The 24,524-nt window shown below is 40.4% G+C and overlaps 2 long non-coding RNA genes across 2 annotated transcripts in view; both read left to right on the top strand.

Moving 5' to 3' along the window:
- The window catches only part of LOC117504477, a 757,689-nt gene that overhangs the window by 162,811 nt on the left and 570,354 nt on the right, over positions 1-24,524 (top strand). The window lies entirely within an intron of this gene.
- On the top strand, positions 247-23,599 carry LOC117504478. Its single transcript, XR_004558806.1, has 4 exons — positions 247-324; positions 6,570-6,577; positions 13,863-13,867; positions 23,587-23,599. It is a non-coding gene; the product is annotated as an uncharacterized LOC117504478 (long non-coding RNA).

Raw genomic sequence — 24,524 nt, 5'->3', positions numbered from 1 at the left:
ATGGTAGCTCATAAATTGGCACCTCAAAGGTTGAGTTTTTTTTTTTTTTTTTTTTTTTAATTGCTGGAGATTTCCACAGAACTACAAATTGTCCATTTCAGTGGGATGAGACTGTTTCATAATGTACAGGTGCTGGTCACATAATTAGAATATCATGAAAAAGTTGATTTATTTCAGTAATTCCATTCAAAAGTGAAACTTGTATATTATATTCATTATTTACACACAGATTGATAGTCAAGTGTTTATTTCTTTTAATTTTGATAATTATAACTGACAACGAATGAAAACCCCAACTTCAGTATCTCAGAAAATTTGAATATTGTGAAAAGGTTGAATATTGAAGACACCTGGTGTCACACTCTAATCAGCTAATTAACTCAAAACACCTGCAGAGGCCTTTAACTGGTCTCTGTCTAGTTCTGTAGGCTACACAATCATGGGGAAGACTGCTGACTTCACGTCTTGCCTGGGCTAAAGACAAAAGACTGGACTGCTGCTGAGTGGTCCAAAGTTATGTTCTCTGGAAGTCAGTTTTGCATTTTCTTTGGAAATCAAGGTCCCAGAGTCTGGACGAAGAGAGGAGAGGCACAGAATCCACGTTGCTTGAGGTCCAGTGTAAAGCTTCCACAGTCAGTGATGGTTTGGGTGTCATGTCATCTGCTGGTGTTGGTCCACTGTGTTTTCTGAGATCCAAGGTCAACACAGCCGTCTACCAGGAAGTTGTAGAACACTTCATGCTTCCTGCTGCTGGCCAACTTTATGGAGATGCAGATTTCATTTTCCAACAGGACTTGGCACCTACACACAGTGCCAAAGCTACCAGTACCTGGTTTAAGGACCATGGTATCCCTGTTCTTAATTAGCCAGCAAACTCATCTGACCTTAACCCCGTAGAAAATCTATGGGGTATTGTGAAGAGGAAGATGCGACATGCCAGACCCAACAATGAAGAGCTGAAGGCCACTATCAGAGCAACCTGGGCTCTTATACCACCTGAGCAGTGCCACAGACTGATGGACTCCACGCCGCGTTACTGCAGTAATTCAGGCAAAAGGAGCCCCAACTACACATTGAGTACTGTACATGCTCATACTTTTCAGTTGCCAACATTTCTAAAAATCCTTTTTTGTATTGGTCTTAAGTAATATTCTAATTTTCTGAGACACTGAATTTGGGATTTTCATTAGTTGTCAGTTATAATCATCAAAACTAAAAGAAATTAACACTTGAAATGTATGTCTGTGTGTAATGAACGAATATGTTTCACTTTTTGAATGGAATTACTGTAATAAATCAACTTTTTCATGATATTCTAATTATATGACCACTACATCTATATGATCCACTAATCCCTGTTGCAGATGTCCACGAGTCTTTGCAGGGGGTGCGATGGTCTGGTTTCGCTGCTCACCTCCCCGCCTCTCCTGTGTTGCAGTTTAAGCAGTGTAAATGGAAAAGTTATGATCAGTTTGGTTACTTTTACATGGGTGCAATGAGATGCATGTTGAAATGTGTGAATGACTTCATATGACAGACATCATATCAAGTTAAAATTGCTGCTACAGACGTGTATATTTAAGTGCATATGAGGTATACATTGTGGTGTAGAGCGACTTGTATTACACGTCTGTCTGTTGATCGTTTTTATTTTGGCAGTGGAAGCCAGATGGTATGATGATCAGAATGACTCCATTCCAGCTGGAACCCTTCTGGTAAATGTGCTCTGTTCTGTTACCTGTTCCATCTTGAGGCGACTGTAGCCACTTGGCGTCTGGTTCTGCATTTGCCGAGTTTCTTTCTTATGGCCGTTGCAGAGCAGCTTCTCCGATGGAGTGAAATGGTGGCGAGTGTTAATGAACCACAGTCCTATTATTTGTTCTTATTGTGCTTTCTCCTCCGTGGCCTGTGGTTGGGTGCAGATAAGACTCCCAGCCTGAGCTCTGGAATCAATAATGGATGTAATTGGTGAAGTGGAAGTGAGGATAATTGAAGGTAATTGTCTTCAAACCTCAGAGGTCGAGACAAGGAACCGAAGGAAGGTGAAACAGAAGGTGGCTGAGATGGGCAAGGAAATAATTTTTCTGTGCTTTCTGCATATTTCAACAGTAGCAATAATTTGGTCTTGACCAAACAAACTAAACCACAGAATTCTGCTGATAGACTGGAGTGGACTGTTGTCCCAAATATTCTTTTTATCCATAAAATTATTTCAGGTAGTTTGTTTAAATAAAGTTGGATATATCACTTAATTTTTACATCAACCTCACTCCAAGTACTACCAGTTGAATCACTTTTTGGCCCAATAATTCTCCTTTTTCAGTTATTACTACCAATTTGTGCTTGCAATAACTTCCTTCTGTTGACAGTGTTTAGACCTACACGTATTATTTTTTAATCCCTGCCCTCATTATGTGGCTTCAGAGTTTAAAATATCTATTTATTAAAAAAGAAAAATACTAACTTCTAAAATTACTGTATTCTCTTTAAACTCAAACTAAACACAAATTGATAAAAATATCAAAATGATGCTCTGCTGTGGGGGGGAGGCAAAGCAGCAGGTGTGGGAGGAGTTTGGAGCAGCCACAGAGAAGGACTTTAGCTCGGCACCAAGATGCTTCTTGCGCACCGTGAGGGACCTCAGGAGGGGAAAACAGGGAACCATCCAAACTGTCTAAGGATGGGACTCTGACCTCAACTGAGGATGTGTTCTGGCGCTGGAAGGAACACTTTGAGGAACTCCTGCATCAGTTTCCCTGGTGGAAGTCACTGAGGTAGTCAAACAACTCTGCAGTGGCAAGTGGGTTGAGATCCATCCAGAAATGCTGAAGGCTCTGGGTGTGGAGGGACTGTCTTGGATGAGACATCTCTTCAACATTGTGTGGAGGTCTGGGACAGTGCCTAAAGAGTGGCAAACTGGGGTGGTGGTCCCCATATTTATTTAAAACGGGGGACCAGAGAGTGTGTGCCAACTACAGGGGCATTACACTACTCAGCTTCTCTGGTAAAGTCTACTCCAGGGTGCTGGAAAGGAGGGTTCGGCCGATAGTTGAACCTCTGAAGAACAATGTGGGTTCCGTCCTGGTCATGGAGCAACCGACCAGCTCTTCACTCACAAGGATCCTGGAGGATACCTGGGAGTATACCCATCCAGTCTGCATGCGTTTTGTGGACTTGGTGAAGGTGTATGATCAGGTACCCCAGGAGGTGCTGTGGGAGTATGGAGTGAGGGGGTCCCTTCTCAGGGCCATCCAATCTCTGTACTCACAAAGCGAGAGCTGTGTTCAGGTGCTCGGCCGTAAGTCAGACTCATTTCCGGTGGGGGTTGGGCTGCGCCTTGTCACCAATCCTGTCTGACATTCATGGGCAGGATGTCGGGAGGAGGAGGGTCTTCAGTTTGGTGGCTCAGGGTCTCATCACTGCTTTTTGTAAATGTTGTGGTTCTGTTGACTTCATCGGCTTGTGACCTCCAGCACTCACTGGATTGGTTTGCAGCTGAGTGTGAAGCGCCTGGGATGAGGATCAGCACCTCTAAATCTGAGGCCATGGTTCTCGGCAGGAAACAGATGGATTGCCTACTCAGGGTAGAGTATGAGATCTTGCCCCAAGTGAAGTAGTTCAAGTACCTCGGGGTCTTGTTCACAAGTGAGGGGACGATGGAGTGTGAGATTAGCCAGAGAATTGATGCAGCAGGGGCGGTGTTGTATTCGCTCTACCGTACTGTTGTGACAAAAAGTGAGCTGAGCCAAAAGGCCACGCTCTCGATCTACTGGTCAATCTTCGTTCCCACACACCTGTGGTCATGAGTGTTGGGTCATGACTGAAAGAACTCGATCGCAGGTACAAGCGGCCGAAATGGGCTTCCTCAGGAGGGTGGCTGGTCTCTCCCTTAAAGAGAGGGTGAGAAGATCGGTCATCCATGGGGAGCTCAGAGTAGAGTCGCTGTTCCTTCGTTTTGAAAGGAGCCAGCTGAGGTGGTTCGGGCATCTGGCAAGGATGCCTCCTGGGCGCCTCCCAAGGGAGGTGTCCCAGGCACGTCCATCTGAGAGACCCTGGGGAAGACCCAGGACTAGGTGGAGAGATTATATCTCCACACTGTCATGGGAACGCCTTGGGATCCCCCAGTCAGAGGTGGTCAATGTGGCACAGGAAAGGGAAGTTTGGGGTCCCCTGCTAGAGCTGTTGCCCCCGTGATCCGATCCTGGATAAGCGGTTGAAGGTGAGTATCAAAACCAAAATAGTTTGATGGGTTGAATAAGTAATGTTACTCCAGACAGATGTACTATATTTGTCTGATGTAGGCAGTTCTAAAATAATGGGTGACTGAGAAAGAAGGAAACTAGTGAGGGAAGCCACCGAAAGACACGATAGCTTTGATGGAGTTAAATTCTTCAATGGCTGCAATTGGAGAAACTGAGAACAGTGGCAGTTTTTGTATTTTGCATCACCAGTTCATCACAGCAGAGTGGAGCAGAGAAGGATTTTCATAAGACTTGAAGGTTCCAGCTAGCGCTTGGAAGGCACATCACAGAGACGAGCCTAGATCTGATCTGCTTCTTTGGAGTCTCCATACAGAAGCCTACAATTCCATCAGTTGTCATGTGTGTCTTGGTGGCTTCTCTCAGTAGTCCTCTTCTCTTACATGGGTGGTTGGCTCTCACTGCGGTATTGTATCACTTCCTGTTCCGGAGCACAGTGGTGTTTTGCTGTATCTGTTAGCTGTTTAATCTGCGCAGTTAGATTGATCTAGTTACCTAGATAACGATTTGTTTCACAGTGTAATCTTCACGTGCCTTAACTAAAGCACTCCCTCTGCTGAATCACCTCTAAATTATTTACACGTTATTCACTTTGCGTGTTTTTAGGAATCCGCTAGCTTAGCGCAGCTACTAGCTCTTAGCCGGTTTAGCATGGCGGCTTCTCCTGTCTCTCCCGCACTTTTCTGCTCTGGGTGTGAAATGTTTAGTTATTCCTCGGCCTCCTTTAGCAGTAATGGTACTTGTAATAAGTGTAGCTTATTCGTAGCTTTGGAGGCCAGGCTGGGCGAATTGGAGACTCGGCTCCGCACCGTGGAAAATTCTACAGCTAGCCAGGCCCCTGTAGTTGGTGCGGACCAAGGTAGCTTAGCCGCCATTAGTTTCCCTCTGGCAGATCACGAGCAGCCAGGAAAGCAGGCCGACTGGGTGACTGTGAGGAGGAAGCGTAGCCCTAAACAGAAGCCCCGTGTACACCGCCAACCCGTTCACATTTCTAACCGTTTTTCCCCACTCGGCGACACACCCACCTGGATCAAACTCTGGTTATTGGCGACTCTGTTTTGAGAAATGTGAAGTTAGCGACACCAGCAACCATAGTCAATTGTCTTCCGGGGCCAGAGCAGGCGACATTGAAGGAAATTTGAAACTGCTGGCTAAGGCTAAGCGTAAATTTGGTAAGATTGTAATTCACGTCGGCAGTAATGACACACGGTTACGCCAATCGGAGGTCACTAAAATTAACATTGAATCGGTGTGTAACTTTGCAAAAACAATGTCGGACTCTGTAGTTTTCTCTGGGCCCCTCCCCAATCGGACCGGGAGTGACATGTTTAGCCGCATGTTCTCCTTGAATTGCTGTCTGTCTGAGTGGTGTCCAAAAAATGAGGTAGGCTTCATAGATAATTGGCAAAGCTTCTGGGGAAAACCTGGTCTTGTTAGGAGAGACGGCATCCATCCCACTTTGGATGGAGCAGCTCTCAATTCTAGAAATCTGGCCAATTTTCTTAAATCCTCCAAACCGTGACTATCCAGGGTTGGGACCAGGAAGCAGAGTTGTAGTCTTACACACCTCTCTGCAGCTTCTCTCCCCCTGCCATCCCCTCATTACCCCATCCCCGTAGAGACGGTGCCTGCTCCCAGACCACCTATAACCAGCAAAAATCTATTTAAGCATAAAAATTCAAAAAGAAAAAATAATATAGCACCTTCAACTGCACCACAGACTAAAACAGTTAAATGTGGTCTATTAAACATTAGGTCTCTCTCTTCTAAGTCTGTTAGTAAATGATATAATAATTGATCAACATATTGATTTATTCTGCCTTACAGAAACCTGGTTACAGCAGGATGAATATGTTAGTGTGACTCGGGGGTGTTGACTCATTTAAACTAACTGCCAGAACGCTCGTAGCACGGGCCGAGGCGGAGGATTAGCAGCAATCTTCCATTCCAGCTTATTAATTAATCAAAAACCCAGACAGAGCTTTAATTCATTTGAAAGCTTGACTCTTAGTCTTGTCCATCCAAATTGGAAGTCCCAAAACCCAGTTTTATTTATCTATCGTCCACCTGGTCATTACTGTGAGTTTCTCTGTGAATTTTTAGAACTTTTGTCTGACTTAGTGCTTAGCTCAGATAAGATAATTATAGTGGGCGATTTTAACATCCACACAGATGCTGAGAATGACAGCCTCAACACTGCATTTAATCTATTATTAGACTCAATTGGCTTTGCTCAAAATGTAAATGAGTCCACCCACCACTTTAATCATATCTTAGATCTTGTTCTGACTTATGGTATGGAAATTGAAGACTTAACAGTATTCCCTGAAAACTCCCTTCTGTCTGATCATTTCTTAATAACATTTACATTTACTCTGATGGACTACCCAGCAGTGGGGAATAAGTTTCATTACACTAGAAGTCTTTCAGAAAGCGCTGTAACTAGGTTTAAGGATATGTTTCCTTCTTTATGTTCCCTAATGCCATATCAACACAGTGCAGAGTAGCTACCTAAACTCTGTAAGTGAGAGAGTATCTCGTCAATAGTTTTACATCCTCACTGAAGACAACTTTGGATGCTGTAGCTCCTCTGAAAAAGAGAGCTTTAAATCAGAAGTGCCTGACTCCGTGGTATAACTCACAAACTCGCAGCTTAAAGCAGATAACCCGTAAGTTGGAGAGGAAATGGCGTCTCACTAATTTAGAAGATCTTCACTTAGCCTGGAAAAAGAGTTTGTTGCTCTATAAAAAAGCCCTCCGTAAAGCTAGGACATCTTTCTACTCATCACTAATTGAAGAAAATAAGAACAACCCCAGGTTTCTTTTCAGCACTGTAGCCAGGCTGACAGAGTCAGAGCTCTATTGCGCCGAGTATTCCTTTAACTTTAACTAGTAATGACTTCATGACTTTCTTTGCTAATAACATTTTAACTATTAGAGAAAAAATTACTCACAACTATCCCAAAGACGTATCGTTATCTTTGGCTGCTTTCAGTGATGCCGGTATTTGGTTAGATTCTTTCTCTCAGATTGTTCTGAGTTATTTTCATTAGTTACTTCATCCAAACCATCAACATGTCTATTGGACCCCATTCCTACCAGGCTGCTCAAGGAAGCCCTACCATTGTTTAATGCTTCGATCTTAAATATGATCAATCTATCTTTACTAGTTGGCTATGTACCACAGGCTTTTAAGGTGGCAGTAATTAAACCATTACTTAAGCCATCACTTGACCCAGCTATCTTAGTTAATTATAGGCCAATCTCCAACCTTCCTTTTCTCTCAAAAATTCTTGAAAGGGTAGTTGTAAAACAGCTAACTGATCATCTGCAGAGGAATGGTCTATTTGAAGAGTTTCAGTCAGGTTTTAGAATTCATCATAGTACAGAAACAGCATTAGTGAAGGTTACAAATGATCTTCTTATGGCCTCAGACAGTGGACTCATCTCTTTGCTTGTTCTGTTAGACCTCAGTGCTGCTTTTGATGCTGTTGACCATAAACTTTTATTAGAGATTAGAGCATGCCATAGGTATTAAAGGCACTGCGCTGCGGTGGTTTGAATCATATTTATCTAATAGATTACAATTTGTTCATGTAAATGGGGAATCTTCTTCACAGACTAAGGTTAATTATGGAGTTCCACAAGGTTCTGTGCTAGGACCAATTTTATTCACTTTATACATGCTTCCCTTAGGCAGTATTATTAGACGGCATTGCTTAAATTTTCATTGTTACGCAGATGATACCCAGCTTTATCTATCCTTGAAGCCAGAGGACACACACCAATTAGCTAAACTGCAGGATTGTCTTACAGACATAAGGACATGGATGACCTCTAATTTCCTGCTTTTAAATTCAGATAAAACTGAAGTTATTGTACTTGGCCCTACAAATCTTAGAAACCTGGTGTCTAACCAGATCCTTACTCTGGATGGCATCACCCTGACCTCTAGTAATACTGTGAGAAATCTTGGAGTCATTTTTGATCAGGATATGTCATTCAAAGCGCATATTAAACAAATATGTAAGACTGCTTTTTTGCATTTACGCAATATCTCTAAAATTAGAAAGGTCTTGTCTCAGAATGATGCTGAAAAACTAATTCATGCATTTATTTCCTCTAGGCTGGACTATTGTAATTCATTATCAGGTTGTCCTAAAAGTTCCCTGAAAAGCCTTCAGTTAATTCAAAATGCTGCAGCTAGAGTACTGACGGGGACTAGGAGAGAGCATATCTCACCCATATTGGCCTCTCTTCATTGGCTTCCTGTTAATTCTAGAATAGAATTTAAAATTCTTCTTCTTACTTATAAGGTTTTGAATAATCAGGTCCCTTCTTATCTTAGGGACCTCATAGTACCATATCACCCCAATAGAGCGCTTCGCTCTCAGACTGCAGGCTTACTTGTAGTTCCTAGGGTTTGTAAGAGTAGAATGGGAGGCAGAGCCTTCAGCTTTCAGGCTCCTCTCCTGTGGAACCAGCTCCCAATTCAGATCAGGGAGACAGACACCCTCTCTACTTTTAAGATTAGGCTTAAAACTTTCCTTTTTGCTAAAGCTTATAGTTAGGGCTGGATCAGGTGACCCTGAACCATCCCTTAGTTATGCTGCTATAGACTTAGACTGCTGGGGGGTTCCCATAATGCACTGAGTGTTTCTTTCTCTTTTTGCTCTGTATGCACCACTCTGCATTTAATCATTAGTGATTGATCTCTGCTCCCCTCCACAGCATGTCTTTTTCCTGGTTCTCTCCCTCAGCTCCAACCAGTCCTAGCAGAAGACTGCCCCTCCCTGAGCCTGGTTCTGCTGGAGGTTTCTTCCTGTTAAAAGGGAGTTTTTCCTTCCCACTGTCGCCAAGTGCTTGCTCACAGGGGGTCGTTTTGACCTCTGGGGTTTTTACGTAATTATTGTATGGCCTTGCCTTACAATATAAAGCGCCTTGGGACAACTGTTTGTTGTGATTTGGCACTATATAAATAAAATTGAATTGAATTACATGGTCACCCAGAGAACTGACAGATTTTACCACAGAGTACATAATACTTGCATATCTTAATTAGTGATAGCAGTGACATCCAATGGCATGTTTTGTGACTTGAAGATGTTCATGCATCCAACCCTTGAAGAAAACTGGATGTAGAAAAATGTTTACTTGTGCTGAAGGCTTCCATAACTTATGCAGCCCACAATTTTGGCTTTCATATTTTTATTTAATTTATATTAAGTTGTAGAGATTTTCTTTTTCCATTTGGATTTAAAGATGATCTTAGATTTTTTTTTTTTTTTTTTTTAAGAAATGGCGTTATAAAACATTTCTTTTTCCCTTGGACTTGTTGGACTTTTGAGTGTAGGTTGTGTATTGTCCTCCGACCAGCAGGGGGCACTGAGGCACCATGCATTAAAGCCCAGCTGAGCCCGAGTGCAGCTCTGCAGAGTCATGCTGGCTGAAAGATGTGACACATTCATTCATATTTCACTCTGAAAACATTCAGATTACTTCAGTCTTATGGCTTGGAGCAAAATGAACCCAGGATCCTTTTCTGTTATCTTTCTGAATATTTTATCTAATTTACAGCCACATTTTCCCCACAGTTCACTTTTATTTTCTGTAAAAGGAACTGAATTTATTTTGTGCTCCCAAATAGATCAAAGACACAAAGTACAAACTGCACAGTGCTGATGGAGATGAGACCAGAGTTTAAAGAAACTCAATCACACAGTGTAGATCCCACGTCTTCTTTATGGACACAGTTTGTCTTTCGGCTCATCACCTGGACATGTGCTTCCTCTTTATTTATTTTTATTGTTGCCTGATCAGTATTGACTCATCAAAGCTTATGGGTGATTCTTAGACTACGGGCACTTATGTCCTTTGATCATATTGTATGGAAAAACAGGAAAAAAAGGGGAAATTTCACACTTTTATAGTTATCTTTACAATGAAAGTGTGTTAAGAAATTTGTTCTAGTAGTCTATGATGACTCTTTCACCTTTTTTCAGCATCATTATATGCAAATATTGCCGTTTTGTGCTTGTCCCACACCCAGACTTTTGATCTTCAATGATAAAAATGAATGGTAAACGTTTTTTTCTAATGTTTTAAAATATCTCTGAAAAAAATATCAGTAAAATAATCAAAACATAATTGGGGTATTCAATGTCATACAACTGTTATTTTTTTTTTAAACAAAATGTAGTTGTCCCACACTATTGCCGTAATTTCCACCACAACACTGTAATGTCCCTTTAAAGAGTTTGTATGAAACATTGTTTGGGTAATTTCTATGGAGATAAACAGTGACATCAGAGCACATGTATATAGCACCAAATCACAACAAACAGTTGCCCCAAGGTGCTTTATATTGTAAGGCAGTGGTGTGGTTGAAATTACATTTACAAGGCCAATAGTGCCCGTAGTTAAAGAATCACTCTTATATTGATTGATATTTGACAAAACGGTAGCTTGTATGTTTTTAAGATCACTGCTCAACTTGAAACGGAAAAGAATTTTTAAATTTAAAACAGGCTCTTGTCTCACATGTGCCTTCTAGCAGTCTGTAGCTGAAAGTGTCTCTTTTTTAAAGAAAAGTATTTGTCTCTGCCACTCCATCGTGAAACTCTGTAACAAGCAATGCAACAGACAGCAGTTTCTCCAGCCACAGAAGATCTTCAAGGTTGTCTTGGTGGCTTCCTTCACCAGTCTCCTCTTTGAGAACTGCCCACTCCAGACAGATTTACCATACAGTGTCCTGTTTGTGTTTCTTAATGTAAAAAGACATCCAAGGCATATTCAGTGACTTAAAAATGTTCATCAATCTATCACCTGGTTCAAGAAAAGTGGCTGTAAAAGTGACTCAGTGAGGTTTTTGTTCCACTGTGGAAAATTCACAAAATACCCAACAGCATGTAAAGATGTGCAATATATGTACATAGTAAAATTGGCTCCCCATTTACCAGCTGCAACATTAAAGTGATGAACACGTCAATAATATTCAATTATATATTCTAAAATGGGCCAGTCTGTGTAATAAGTACTTCTACTTCTGGCATTTTTTTTTTCCTGGAGTGTAGGTCACATTGTTTTTTTTGTTTATTTTAAATAACTAGTTTGGAAAGTTCTATGACTTGTACTCTGGTGTGACTTGCATACCCCCCACCCCCCAAATCAAACAAACAAAATCTTGAAATCATAACACTAAACAAAACAAAGATCTCAAATTAAAGAGCTGATGATACAGAAAAAGGTGCAGTTTACCACCCCAAGGTATTTTTTTGATAGGTGTGACTTGTACTCCAGCAAATATGCTTGAGGTATATTTTGATAATACTGTACTTTTGCTGAAGTAACATTCACTATTGTATGTACATACATACTCGATTTGTACCACTATGAATTACTGCTTTTACATTAAAAGATTTGAGTAGAACTTCCTCCATTGTTGCTGAGGACAGGATCTGTGGTAGAACAGAAGACCGATTCATGAAACGAGTTTAAATCTATTGATTAATCTTCAATCACTTTGTCGTATGAAGGATTGCAGGTGACCACACAACTTGACAGCTGTCTTGACTCTGACTTTCTTTGATCCATCCTCCCTCATGGATCAGATGAAGGATGTTGGCAGCGATGCATTTTCTTTTGAATATGAGATTAAATGCAGTGCCATTGCAGTATTGCTGCAGGTACAAGTTATTGACAGTGCAGTAGTTAACTAAGTGGGCTACGTTTCTACTGGCCCGAGACTTTAGGATTAAGGACCTGGACCAAGGACCATCTAGTTTGACCTCTAAAGTTTGAGTGATAGGACGTGTGATGCTGCTGTGTAACAGAATTAGCCCCTTTAGCTGCTACTAGTAGCTTGATTGACATTAGGGCCACTTAATCTATGAATTTGTCGTTTTCAATGCTCACATCAAACCTGTTACTGTTTCACATTCGGGGTACACGAGTATGTATCACTGGCTCCAAAAAAATCAAAGAGGTTACTTTGTTCAAGTTATTCATCCATATGTAACTGCTGACTGGGGAATGTAAACGGCCAAAGGTTTAGGCCTGTCAGATGTCTACATATATGAGATCACAGATATGATAATGTGTAATTTTTACAGATAAGAATAGTGCAATCTACCTACATATACCGTCTACTACAAACAGTTGATGGTACTCAGAGTATACAACTGCTATTGTGTTTCTTCTGTATTCTCAAATAGTGATGGACTATAAGCTTTTCTAGAGAGGACAGTTTTTGAGAGACTGAGTTATACCTCAATATTAAAGCCATTTGAGTGAATTAGGTCCACATCCTTTTGTGGCATCACAGATAGTGATTACCTCTTTGAAACAAATATTATTCACATAACAGTTTGAAATGCACCCTATGTTCGGAGAGGACAGATAAGACATTTTATTTTTGAATGGCTGTGACAGGTTGTTTCCCCACTGGGCAATGATCCTGGGAGTTAGATTGTTATACAGTCGGCTTTGATAGGGGAATTACTCCATTTAGTGGTTACAGACTAAATATAGTTCTTGCAGCCCATCAAAATTAGACATCATGGAAATGACTTATTGGTAGAAACTGGTGTAATTAGAGTTCTGCTGGTAAACAAATGGGAGATCAAATAACCATTGCTGCTGATAGACCAGTACTAATTATCAATGTATGGCAAACTGAACTTTGTTGGTCATTAAACCAAACTTTATTTTTAAAATCCACTTGTGTATTCTGTTTGTAAAACAACCCGTATGAGAACTAACACCGAATTCCCAAAAATATGCTTTAATAAGCAACCAAACCAAAGGTGGCTTAGCTGGTCTGTAACTTTAAGATGGGGGAGTATTCAGACTTCATTCATCTGCATCATGCAGGGTTTCACCCGCGCTCCACCTCTTTAACCGTTTGAGCCAGCCATGATCAGTGCTGCCAACATGGCGCCATCCAGAGCAGCACTTTTGGGGATTCATATTGGCTATTCTGGGAAAGAAAACCTATGGGTGATGTCATGCAGAGTTTGCCCAGCATATATTTGTATACAGCGTATGTTGTCGACGTGTGTTCATAACTGTAAAGATTTTGTTTAATCACTGTATAAATGAGATTAAAAATAAAACTGGTGTAAAGTTCTGCTGTTTATACGATGCAGTATTAAGACATGCCTTAATAATGTGTACGCTGCTGGTACACACAGGGACATGCATTAGTGCAACAAAGTAAAATAACTGAATTGAAAACAAAAACTAAAGTGAAAGCTAGTATAAAAATACAAGAAATAATTTGTGTTGTATTTTTATGCTGGGTATCTGCAAAGACGCATCAAGGTGGGGCTGAAGTGAGAGGTTTTCTGGCGAGGAAAGGAGCAGTTTCTCATTTAAAATAAGAATGCACCAGTTGTTAGTGATCTGACTGGTTTATTTCATGTTAATTAAGTGACTTAATACACCCCCTTTACAGCCTGCACTTTACTTTGCACTTCTGACTCCATGCTACAGATCAAGACATGGAGCCTAAAATCCTACTGGGAATGTCAGTTCTCGTTTTCTCTCTGCAACAACATTGTTTGCTGTGTGTATCATTCCAACCATCCGTCCTTCATATTTCAGTCAATGTCCCTGTCCTTTCTTCTGCATCTGTCGAGGGCGTATGTTTGAATAAATACAAGGAGGATACAATAGAGCGCTTGAAAAGCATGTGTAAGAATAGGAGCGTGAGTAATCTGCTGTATTAGAGTTGGGAGGTGATGGAGTGAGTAGTGTTTTCATTAGAGATAATCAAGTGCAGGCTTTGCCTTTAGTCTCCAAGCCTGTTAACAGAAACAGGAGTTTGGAGTGCATGATAATGATGGACCAGAGAAAACACTGAACGCAACATGAAGACGGCTGTCTGTTTTTCAGTCAGGTTTGTCATCGTTTCTTCTTGTGCATAATTGAGAACACAGCACAGATAACGAACCTGTTTATAGACCAATTACTACAATATTTAGCTTCACAAATATGATTTGTGCAGACTTCCTGAGAGTGACTATACAGGAGAAACAAGAGACTGATGTACGTGAAGGGATAAATGTTTCTTGGAGTATCTGCGTGGAATGAGACGTTGCTGTTGCATCTCCATTTTCTTCATGTACTGATTGTTGTGACCGAGACTGTTCTCCCACGAGAGGTTTGTTCTTGTGACATGAATGGGAGAAAAGTCTCACACAGCGTGACTGATTCTCTTAGCAACAGTTTCTTCATGAAGATCAGTGCAGCAAGCAAATGCAAACATTGACAGTTGACGAAGGGACAAGTTTAAAAAATATTACCACAATTGAAGACTGTTACCATGAGTTTTAGCATAAAGGAAATTTTGTAAGACATGGTGAAATTTTCAGGATGTGTAGGCCAAGAAAGAATTGCTTCCTAAAAGTCCTCAAAGCCCTCTTTTTCCGAATCCAAGATGTTCAAAGTGGCTGCCATTTCACTTGTTTTTACACGACTATGCTTCTGGAAAGGTTAAGCTTCATTTATACTCAACAAAAATATAAACGCAACACTTTTGGTTTTGCTCCCATTTTGTATGAGATGAACTCAAAGAGCTAAAACTTTTTCCACATACACAATATCACCATTTCCCTCAAATATTGTTCACAAACCAGTCGAAATCTGTGATAGTGAGCACTTCTCCTTTACTGAGATAATCCATCCCACCTCACAGGTGTGCCATATCAAGATGCTGATTAGACACCATGATTAGTGCACAGGTGTGCCTTAGACTGCCCACAATAAAAGGCCACTCTGAAAGGTGCAGTTTTGTTTTATTGGGGGGATACCAGTCAGTATCTGGTGTGACCACCATTTGCCTCATGCAGTGCAACACATCTCCTTCGCATCATCCGTGAAGAGAACACCTCACCAACGTGCCAAACGGCAGCGAATGTGAGCATTTGCCCACTCAAATCGGTTACGACGACGAACTGGAGTCAGGTCGAGACCCCGATGAGGACGGCGAGCATGCAGATGAGCTTCCCTGAGACGGTTTCTGACAGTTTGTGCAGAAATTCTTTGGTTATGCAAACCGATTGTTCCAGCAACTGTCCGAGTGGCTGGTCTCAGACGATCTTGGAGGTGAACATGCTGGATGTGGAGGTCCTGGGCTGGTGTGGTTACACGTGGTCTGCGGTTGTGAGGCTGGTTGGATGTAGTGCCAAATTCTCTGAAACGCCTTTGGAGACGGCTTATGGTAGAGAAATGAACATTCAATACACGAGCAACAGCTCTGGTTGACATTCCTGCTGTCAGCATGCCAATTGCACGCTCCCTCAAATCTTGTGACATCTGTGGCATTGTGTTGTGTGATAAAACTGCATCTTTCAGAGTGGCCTTTTATTGTGGACAGTCTAAGGCACACGTGCACTAATCATGGTGTCTAATCAGCATCTTGATATGGCACACCTGTGAGGTGGGATGGATTATCTCAGCAAAGGAGAAGTGCTCACTATCACAGATTTAGACTGGTTTGTGAACAATATTTGAGAGAAATGGTGATATTGTATATGTGGAAAAAGTTTTAGATCTTTGAGTACATCGCATACAAAATGGGAGCAAAACCAAAAGTGTTGCGTTTATATTTTTGTTGAGTGTAAGTGTCTCAATGTATGCATGAAGTCATGAGAAACTCTTTACAAGGACAAAGTAAGTTTTGAGTAGTTGATATAGAATTAAGGTTACATTTATTTCTTGCAACAAAACTAAAATTTCAAATCGTGTAATGACACTCAAGCATTTTTTTTTTAAGTTTGACAGCATAACATTACAAGTAAAGGAGCAAAGCAAAGGAATGATGATTATGTCAATTGATGTACCTCAAATGTTTGACCTAGAAATTAAGCTTTAATGTGTATCAAGAAAATACACCATTATAACTAGAAGCACTCAGAGTGCAAACCTCCAAGGCCATTGGTTCACGCTTCAAAGTGGAGTCGCACTGCAGAAGCAGTTGATTAGAGTTGCTGCAGTGTCTGCAATCAACGTAGAGAAATAATCATTTTCCCAACAAACACCCTCAAACGGTCGCTCTGAATGGCTAAGGGAATCGTTAAGCAAAAAGACTATCGGTGGATCGAATCATTTCCTATCAATACTCAACCGTAGTTGTACTATCCTTGTACATGTCCTGCACTACCCTCACATACTTCTATGATTCCAGACTTCCTCATGTAATACCACAACTCTTCTCTTGGCACCCTGCCATAAGCTTTCTCTAACTCTACAAATACACAGTGTAACTCCTGTCCTTTTCTGTACTTTATCACTCTTTCCCTTTATTGGCATGAAGCCATACTGCTGCTCACAGATCATCTGTTTTCTAAGCCTAGCTTAGACTGACTTGTCCTTATTCTTAAAAATAGGAACCAGCACACTTTGTCTCCACTCCTCAGACATACTTTCCAAGATTCTGTTAAACAATCTGGTTTTAAAAACTCCACTGCCATCTCTCCTAAACATTTCTATCCTTCCACTGGAATGTCATCTGGACCATTCTTCATCCTCTTCATAGCTGCCCTCACTTCATACTTATCTCTTGCACTTCCTGATTTGTTCCCTACATCATTCAGCTTTTTCTCTCGCTCATTTTCTTTATTCATCAACTCTTCAAAATATTCCCTCCACCTTCTCAACACACTCTCCTTGGTTGTCAGCACATTACCATGTGTATCTTTTACCACTCTAACCTGCTGCACATCCTTTCCAGCTCTGTGCCTTTGTCTGGCCAATTGTTACAAGTCCTTTTCTCCTTCCTTACTATTCAATGTCTTGTACAGCTCGCTATATGCTTTTTAATTAGCCTTTGCCACTTCATCTTTCAGACTATCCCAATTCTTTTTTGCCAACCTTTCTCCTTATGCTTTCCTGTACATCTTTGTTCCACCAGCAAGTGTCTTGCCTTACTTTCACTGTCCAGATGTCACACCCAGTACCTAACGGTCTCCCTCACCACATCTGCAGTACTTTTCCAGTTGTCCAAAACTGCTTCTCCTCCATCCAGTACCTCTTACCTGTTCAGCTTCCACCATCTGATCTTTTGTTGAGCTCCGACTCTCTTCTTCACCTTTAAACAAATCATTTCTGAACAAGTGCATCAGGGGTCTTCAGCTGGTTCAGAATGCTGCCGCCAGACGTCTGACATGTAGCAGAAGGTCTGAACATATCACACCCATTTTGGCATCTTTGCACTGGCTCCCTGTCTCTGTGAGAGCAATATGACTTACAAGGTTGTTCATGGACTGGCATCATCTTATCTGGCTGATCTGGTGGAACTTTACCTGCTGGCCCGGGCTTTGCGGTCTCAGGATGCAGGACATCTGTGTTCCCAGGGTGAAGAAGTCAGCAGGTCAAAGAGCCTTTTCGCATCATGCACCAACCCTGTGAAACAGTCTTCCTGTGATAGTGAGGCAATCGGAGTCCGTGGACACTTTTAATTCAAGACTGAAAACCTATTTTTATTCTTTCTTATGAATAGATTTTTTGTTTTATTGTTTTACTTCTGTTTTTAATCATGTATTTTATTTTTAATTAAATTTTATGTTGAATTGTTCATGTAAGGCACCTTGAGACGGCTTTGCTGTGATTTGGTGCATTATAAGCTAATGAAATATCTAGCGACACTTTCCCCTCCAACCACCTTACACTCTAATTTCTTTTAAGTTGCATCTCCTATGAAGAATGTAGTCCACCTGTGCACCTTCTTCCACTCTTGTCACCTGGTGCTCCTCTATTTCCATTCTTTTTGCAAAAAAACATCTGTCCTTCCACAATCGTGGCGTGAATTTTACTTCACCAAAACATCAAATTGAGGCTTGTATCTCAGTACCTTCTGGCAAATTTTAGCTGAACATTTAGGTGTTTTTTAAGAAAATCCTTCCCTATACCACTTCCTTATGAAGCTGTATAACTGGGCATACAAAATGCAAAACATGGGCTATGCACAACTTGTCTCATCACAGCCACAGAAGCCTATAACTTCTTCTGGGTGTCTTTCCTCACTCTTCTCCTTCTTGCACAGTCACTGTTTTTGAGAACTATTTAATCCATATTGATTTACTATAGAGTGCTATACTACTTGTATTTCTTCATAATTGATGTAGAAAAAAGTTCAAGACATTCAGTGTCTTGGAAATGTTCATGTACAGTGGTATGTAAACGTTTGGGCACCCTTGATGATTTTCCTTTATAAATCATTGGTTGTTTGGATCGGCAATTTCAGTTAAATATATCGTATAGCAGGCAAACAGTGATATTTAAGAAGTGAAATGAAGTTTGTAGGACTTACAGAAAGTGTACAATGATTCTTTTAACAAATTAGGCAGGTGCATAAATTTGGGCGCACAAACAGAAAAAATACACTAATATTTAGTAGATCCTCCTTTTGCAGAAATAACAGCCTCTAAATGCTTCCTGTAGCTTCCAATGAGTCTGGATTCGGGTTGAAGGTATTTTGGACCATTCTTCGTTACAAAATGTCTCAGGTTTGTTGGTTTACGAGCATGGACAGCCCGCTTAAAATCACACCACAGTTTTCAATAATATTCAGGTCTGGGGACTGAGATGGTCATTCCAGAATGTTGTACTTGTTCCTTTGCATGAATGCCTTAGTAGATTTTGAGCAGTGTTTAGGGTCATTGTCTTGTTGAAAGATCCAGCCCCGGCGCAACTTCAACTTTGTCACTGATCCTTGAACATTGTTCTCAAGAATCTGCTGATATTGACTGGAATCCATGTGACCCTCAACTTTAACAAGATTCCCAGTACCTGCAGTGGCCATACAGCCACACAGCATGATGGCACCACCTCCAAATTTTACTGTAGGTAGTAGCAAGTGTTTTTCTTGCAATGCTGTGTTCCTTTTCTGCCATGCATACCATCCCTTATGTCCAAATAACCCAATTTTAGTTTCATCAGTCTACAGCACCTTATTCCAAAATGAAGCTGGCTTGTCAAAATGTGCTTTAGCATACCTCAAGTGACTGTTTGTTTGTTTGTGGCGTGTACGCAAATAAGGCTTCCTCTGCGTTACTCTTTCATCCAGCATCTCCTTGTGCAAAGTGCGCTGCATAGTTGAACGATGCACAGACACACTATCTGCAGCAAGAGCATGTTGCAGGTCTGTGGGTTGATTGACTGTTCTCACCATCCTTTGCATCACCTTATGAGATTTTTCTTGGCCTGCCACTTCGGGCCTTAACTAGTACTGTGCCCGTGGTCTTCCATTTCCTTACTATATTCCTCACAGCAGAAACCAACAGCCGAAATCTCTTAGATAGCTTTTTGTATCCTTCTCCTAAACCATGACATTGACTAGTCTGTTTTCAGGTCATTTGAGAGTTGTTTAGAGGCTCCCATGTTACCAGTCATTAGAAGAGATGCAAAGAGGAGAAACATTTGTAAATGACCACCTTAAATACTAGGGGTGCAGGGAAAAAAAATTGATTCACGTCCGAATCGAGATTCTTATTACGATTCTGAATCGATCCAAAATGTCCAAGAATCGACTTTTTAAAGCATTTTTTAAACATTTTCTTGCTTACTTGCTGCATGTACTGTTTGTCAGGCAACGGCTTCCGTACTACAGCGTCCCTGCGAGGGGAGGGTCCGGCGTGCTTCAAACATTCGTGAGCTGCAGCTTAGCATGGCGGACAAAGAGCTACTTCAGCCAGCACGTCTTTGCTGAAGGCAAATGTTTGGGCGCATTTTGGATTTTATTTGCTGCATAAGGAGGAGCTTGACATGACTTATGCAGTGTGCAAAATCTGCAAAATGAAAGTCAAGTACTTCGGAAACGCTTCCGCAAATCTGCAAGCCCACATGCTACCCCATCACCCGGCGCTAAAAGAAGTGGAGCAGCGGTCTCTGCCAGCCAGTGTTGTATAAAGTACCGGAAAATCACACTTAAGTAAAAGTACAGATACCCATTTAAAAAAAAAAAGACTTTGGTAGAAGTTCAAGTCACCAATTGAAATGCTACTCAAGTAAAAGTCTTAAAGTATCTAGTATTTATTGTACTTAAGTATGACAAGTAATGTACAACTAAATGTACTCAAGTATTGAAAGTACAAGTAAATGTTAATAATCAAACGGACTGACTTTTATTTATTTATTTTTATATTACAAAGTTTATCTAGGCTTGTAAATGATTGGCAGTATTAATCAAAATACTGAAAACTGAATCACACAAGAACACTTCATAAACAAGGTTTCAAAACCTAAATGGGAGTAGGCTACTCACTAGGTGTTCACAGGAAACATTTATTTATTTCTATATATATTTATTTTCGTTGTTACATGGTTTTATCTTTTCTGTTTCGTTCGGTTCTTTCTCTAAAATTGTATTGTAACATTTGGTCTATTATTGTCTATTATGTAGACTATTATTGTTGTTGCTATTATTAATATATGAATAAAAATAACTTAAAAAAATTACAATTTGGCTCTTACGACAAATGCTGAGCCATTAATTTTACAGAAAACAAATCAACACAAACGTGCTGATGCGAACAGCTTAATGCTAACTTTAACATTGAAAATGCTATAGACATGCTAATGCGTTAGCATCAGTCCCATTTTGAAGTTATAAAATACATCTATCAACTGTTTCAGAAGACCGTAAAAGGTCGGTTTAACATAAAAATATTAAATATTACTCAGACATATGCTGTTCAGGGTTTCAGCGGGGAAGAATTAGGATAAAGCAAAATTAAACAATGAATCCACGAATCGTAGATCGAAGCACTGCTTTTATCTGCGAATCACTGCTTTGATTGGTTCAAGGTTCAAAGCAAAGCCGCGCTGCAGAAAAGTTGATTAGACCTCCAGCAGGTCTGTAATCAATGTAGAGAAATGATCATTTTCCTGACAAACACCCCCAAGTGCGCAACTGCAAAAAAGCCTATCGGACATGTCTCATGACAAATCGGCCTGACTTTGTTGCAGTCACTAGTTGTCTCGGGGTGAAAACACGACTCTTTTCGTGTGTGGGGTTTTTTTTTTTTTTTTTTTTTTTTGTAACTAGTAACGGCATGGTGCATAGAAAATGTATCGGAGTAGAAGTATGCAATTAACGTCGGAAATGTAGTGAAGTAAAAGTGAAAGTAAGCTGAATAAAAAAGTACAGTCTCCCAAAACGTACTTAAGTACAGTAGTGAATTATTTTTACTTCATTACGATACAACACTGCTGCCGACTACTGACCAGTGCTTCACTAAACTGCCAGCCAACTCTGAACGAGCAAAGCAGATAAGTATATTTACATCTAGATTCACTTGATTAACCTTGTAAAGCTACATTTTTAAAGTAATATAACTTTCTCAGAGCTCTTTCAATCAAATTGATTCTGAATCGACTCGTCACCCCAAGAATCGGAATTGAATCGTGAGTTGTTGTACGATTCACATCCCTATTAAATATCCTTTTTGTCGTGATTGGATTTACCTGTGTAAGGAGATTAAGGGTCAATGAGCTTACATACCAATTTTGTGTTCCATTGTTTAGTGCTAAATGTATTCAAATCAATAAAATGACAAGGGTGCCCAAATTTATGCACCTGCCTGTTTTTTGTTTAAATAATTATTGCACACTTTCTGTAAATACTAGACACTTCATTTCACTTCTCAAATATCAGTGTGTTCATCTGCTATATATATTTAACTGAAATTTCTGATCTAGACAACCAATGATTTATAAACGAAAGTCAGGCTTATCAAACTCTTAAGAGGGTAAATCATCACACAATGTTGCAAAAGATGTTGGTTGTTCACAGTCAGCTGTGTCTAAACTCTGGACCAAATACAAACATAGGAAGGTTGTTAAAGGCAAACATACTGGTAGACCAAGGAAGACGTCAAAGTGTCAAGACAGAAAACTTAAAGCAATATGTCTCAAATCGAAAATGCACAACACAAATGAGGAACGAATGGGAGGAAACTGAAGTCAACGTCTGTGACCGAACTGTAAGAAACTGCCTAAAGGAAATGGGATTTACATACAGAAAAGCTAAACGAAAGCCATCATTAACACCTAAACAGAAAAAAACAAGGTTACAATGGGCTAAGGAAAAGCAATCGTGGACTGTGGATGACTGGATGAAAGTCATATTCAGTGATGAATCTCGAATCTGCATTGGGCAAGGTGATGATGCTGGAACTTTTTGTTTGGTGCCGTTCCAGTGAGATTTATAAAGATGACTGCCTGAAGAGAACATGTAAATTTCCACAGTCATTGATGATATGGGGCTGCATGTCAGGTAAAGGCACGGGGGAGATGGCTGTCATTACATCAATAAATGCACAAGTTTACGTTGATATTTTGGACACTTTTCTTATCCCATCACTTGAAAGGATGTTTGGGGATGATGATAATGCATCTTGCCATAGAGCAAAAACTGTGAAAACATTCCTTGCAAAAAGACACATAGGGTCAATGTCATGGCCTGCAAATAATAGTCTGGATCTTAATCAAATTGAAAATCTTTGGAAGTTGAAGAAAATGGTCCATGACAAGGCTCCAACCTGCAAAGCTGATCTGGCAACAGCAATCAAAGTTGGAGCCAGATTGAGTACTGTTTGTCACTCTTTAAGTCCATGCCTCAGACTGCAAGCTTTTATAAAAGCCAGAGGTGGTGCAACAAAATACTAGTGATGTGTTGGAGCGTTCTTTTGTTTTTCATGATTCCATAATTTTTTCCTCAGAATTGAGTGATTCCATATTTTTTGTCCCTCTGCTTGGTCTAAAAAAAAGTAACTGTTACTGACTGCCACAATTTTTTTTTTTTCCTGATTTCTTAGTGTTAAAGCCAGAAAGTTCCCATTTGAAATGACTTTAGTTTTGTGTCATGTCTGTGATCTTCTTTTTTTTTCTACAAAATTAAACAACTGAATGAACATCCTCCGAGGCCGGTGATTCCATAATTATTGCCAGGGGTTGTAGTTACTCCACTCCTGAAATATCTGCAGCCACTCTTTGTAATGAGGTGCCTTTGCAGAACAGCATTGGGGACACTGCATCAGCTTGGTATATTCCATGTTTTATTTCGTACCAACACTCAGTTTCATATAGTCATGATGCAGTTGATTATTATTACATAACAAAACGGATCACATCTAGGCTTCCGTCTCCCATGTGCCATCTGGAAAACTGTACCTGGACTTTCAAGTCTTCTAAAGACTGGCATTGTTTAAAGTTTCTCCAATTGTAGCCACAGAAGCCTAATTTGTCCACTTGTCTTGGCGGTTTTCCTCACTTAACTAGTTTCCTTCTTGCATGGTCCCTCTGTTTTGAGAACAGCCTACACCAGACAGATTCACCAAACTGTCATACTGTTTGTATTTGTTAATGGGTGATATTAGTGAAGTCAGACTTTTTCAGTGACTCAGTATGTTCATGTATCCATCCCCTAATCTGTCTGAAGAAAACTGGCTATAAAACTGATTTACCTGTTACATTATATTTATTTATATATGGAAGCCTGAACTTTTTTTCCATAATTTGATGTCATTCCAACATTCAGACGTAAAAGCTCAAAGGTTCACATGCTTCTTGTCACTGTACATCTTTGTTGTGCAGGAATGTCATTTTTCTGAACAAAGTGGGTCACCAAAAGCCACTGAGACAAATTTGACTGGTTTGTTTTGAATTTGTACCACCTGGCTGTTCAACATCAACCTCAGTGTTGCCAATTTAGTGACTTTGAGTATTACAAATCTCTTTAGGATTTGGTGATTATTTTATTTTTATCTTCACTAGTGACTAAAAATTCTGTCCAGTGACAAATCTGGCTACTTTAATTTCACAAAAACTGGTCAGTTTTGTCAATGTTGGCTACTGATTGCTGCTGGTTCTACTGGTGTGCATGCATGTGCGTGCGTCCTCACACGCACACGTCTGTGTCCCCTCATGAGTGGCAGGAGTACTCTGCCTCTCATGCTTGCCATGACTGCTGGCATCATGGATCCACTCCTGCATTTTGGGAGAGACGTGGCACCGATGTTGCTCCTCACATTCATTCATGTAATCAAACATCTCCTATTCACACTATGCACATGAATTTATAAGGCACACACTTGCATTCATGTAATTCAGATTTATTCAAGGTGTGCACACACCCTAACTCATGGAAAACTGCTTATTTCTATGATTGTTGTGTTTAGAGTTAAGTGATTGTTGGGTTGTGTGGTAATCGTAGAGTTCACTTATGTTTTGGATGTTTCATTTCATTCCTGGTGATTGGAAATT

This window comes from Thalassophryne amazonica, chromosome 22 (assembly GCF_902500255.1).
Source record: "Thalassophryne amazonica chromosome 22, fThaAma1.1, whole genome shotgun sequence".
NCBI lineage: Eukaryota > Metazoa > Chordata > Actinopteri > Batrachoidiformes > Batrachoididae > Thalassophryne > Thalassophryne amazonica.
This window is presented reverse-complemented; position numbering and strand designations above follow the sequence as displayed.